Here is a 2,982-nt window from a genome sequence, read left to right as displayed (position 1 = left end):
CGGCCCTCGGCAGGGGAGCGGCAAACCGCCCCCCCCCCCCCCAGCACGGGCAGAGGCCAGGGCTGCTCCTGACCCATAGACTGAGCAGGGGGGAGCGAGGGTGGGAGTCCTGCCCTCCCACCCTGCACAAGGGCAAGGACTGGGCGATCCTGCTGCCGTGCCGGTCCGGTCCCAGCACCGTGGCCATCACCACCGCGGGCATCATCCTGCAATAAAAAAGGCCCCTGAGCAGGGCAGGATCCGTCCTCCTGCTTGTGGAGGGAGCGGGGCGATGCTTCGGGGAGCCCCAGGGGGGATGCATGCGGGGTGCCCTCCCCTCCGCCACACCGGGAGCCCTGGGCTCACCACACGCGGGGGGCTATAAATGGTGCTGGAAAGCAGGTTGCGCCGCTCCTGCCGCTCTGCAGAGGTTTCGGCAGCCCAAAAAGCCAGCGGAGCCTGGGGAGGAGGCCCAGGAGGGTGCGGGGCAGGGACCACGCTCCTGTCCCCCATTTCGGGCATCCAAGAGCCGTGTTTCCCGGGACGGATTTCTCCCCGGCGGCGGGCAGCGGCAGCAGGACGGGCGGCGGAGGCGAATTTCGCTGAGTGGTTGCTTTTTAAAAATAACTCTGCCTTTGTCAGCAGGTCAGGGTTGCTCCAGATTGAATAATCGCAGCCGCCCAGCCCTCCCCTGCTCCCGGGTGCTCACTGGCAGCCCCAGCCCGGGATGCATGGGGCGGATGCTGGACCACGGCCCCTTCGCCGGCATCACTGTCCCGAGGGGTTGAACACCTCCCAGGGGACACGATGCTCTGCATCCCCCACCCTGCTTCCCCCAAAACCCAGCCCGAAAGCCACAGCGGGTGGTGATGCCCCAAGCTCACATCCCCAGGGCTGAGGGGGGTCATGGGGGGGGAGCTGTGGGAGGAATCGGGACGTGTGAGGACGGAGCCGTCGGGCGTTTGCTGAAACGGCTGACTCACGCGGTAATTACGCCTTAAATGTGAGCACGTTTGTGCAGGGATGAAAGATGCTCACACGAGAGGAGGCAGGGAGCTCACCCGCGCTCCCCCCGCCGAAGGCTCTGCCCCAGCCGCCGCCGTGGCAGGGAAGGAGCAGATCCAGTCGCCTTTCTTCGGGAGCAGGGGAATGCTCCAGCTTTGCGGCAGCAGCTGAAGGACGGGCAGGAGGGAGCGTGGGGGCGATGGGGGAACCTGGGGGAGAACGGACAAGTGGCAGGAGAAGGAAGGTGAAACCCTGCGGAGGAAACCGTGATGGCAAAGAGCGGTGCCTTCAGCTGAATCGCAGCGAAGCAGGCGATGCTTGGACCGGGCACGGCACGGCACGGGGATGCCTGCGTGGCACAGTTCAAGGGCTGGGCTGGCTTCCAGGCGGGCAACGTTTGGAAAGAGATGAAGCAATTCGGCAGCACTGGCCTCACCGGGCACCCACGGCATTGGGAGGGGGAATAAAGCACACGGGAAGGAAAAGCTCGAGCGCAAACGGCAGCGAGCTCGCACCGGGGCCGGCTCCAGGCGGTCGAAGTCGATTCCTAAATTCTTGCAGTTGGAGAAATACTGCCTGATGTGGGGAAAATGGAAACGGTCTCTGTCTCGGCAGCCAAAGGAGGGGTTTAGGGAAGGAAAGCAGCTCCCTGGGCTTGTCCTCAAAGCCGTGGGGACCAGGGACACCGTGTTACCTGGGGCTACGCTGCACCAAAAGGATGCTAAGGAAAACGGGGAGGAATGGAAACCCCCCCCAGCCACGTCCCCTGTCCTGTCCCAGGCAGGACGGGGACAAGGGGACAGGCTACCTGCAGAGGCCAGCCTGCCTCTGGCCACCCAAGGGCTCCCCAGAGAGCCCCTGTCCCCATCCCAGTCTCTCTTTGGGGCAGGCTTGGGAGCAAACGCTGGTGTTGCACAGATAAACCCTGCTCCGGGAAGGGAGCGGGTGCGGTGCAGAAACCGCAGGTGCCTTATTGCTCCCCACAAAGACCCGCAGGGCCACGGCGGGTGGGGAGACGCCTGCTTGGCTGGGACTCCATCAGCGGGACATGGAAGGGTGGCAAACAGAAGAGATGCTGAAAAGAGGTTCAGACTGCCGGGAGGTGCTCTTCGGGCTCCCCCGGGCCATTTTCCCCCGATAGCAGAGCAGTGGCATGCTCAGCGTCCTCACGCAGACGTCCTCATGTGCCCTTCGCCGAGCCGGCAGGGACGCAAGGTCTCCCCGTCGCGACACTGTCGCCGGAGCAAATGCCGATGGCGAGGCCAGATCTCGCAGAGAAATCCTCTGTCTTGTTCAGGTCTGATTTACACCCCGGAGATGCTGCCGCGCTCGGTAAAGCCGCCGCTGATTGATAGCAGCGCGACAGCATCCCACCCCGCGCCATCTGCATCCTCCCCTGGCACCCGGGGACAGCCCCGCGCCACCCGCTCTCCCGCAGCCCCATCTGCCCACGATGGCATCGCCCCACGGAGCCGTCCCCACCCCGCCGCCACCACCGGGACGCGGGGATGATGCTCCCCAGCACCCTGCAGCACCCTTGGCCAGCTCCAGCTCCATCAGACCGTGGTGGGACCGTGCATCCCCATGCTACTGGGGTGAAGCATCACTGGGGTCCTGCGGGTCCCGGCTCTGCCGGAGGCTGATCCAGCGATGAAGCAATGGGGAGCTTTCCACATCCCCATCGCACATCTGCAGTCGCTCCCTCCCTCGTTGCAAAATGCCTCTCTGAGCCCTTCCCGTTAAAATCAAGCCCTTCGGCACGTTTGGTTTTGGGGTGAACACAGGGGATGGGGTGGATTTGGCCTCCCATCCCTCCTCCTCACCCCCCCATGCCATTTCAGAGGCGAGAAAGGAAATCGCAGCCTTGGTTTTCCTCCCTTTTTTTTTTTTTTTTTTTAAATAATAAAGGCAGGGAGCAATTTGGGATTGTGCTGCTTGCGGAGGGGCTGGCGGCGCGCCGGCGCTCTCCCGGCTGGGGGGGGGAAAAGGGGGGGGGGG

Source organism: Aptenodytes forsteri, unplaced genomic scaffold, assembly GCF_000699145.1.
Source record: "Aptenodytes forsteri isolate BGI_AS27 unplaced genomic scaffold, ASM69914v1 Scaffold142, whole genome shotgun sequence".
NCBI classification, from domain to species: domain Eukaryota; kingdom Metazoa; phylum Chordata; class Aves; order Sphenisciformes; family Spheniscidae; genus Aptenodytes; species Aptenodytes forsteri.
This window is presented reverse-complemented; position numbering follows the sequence as displayed.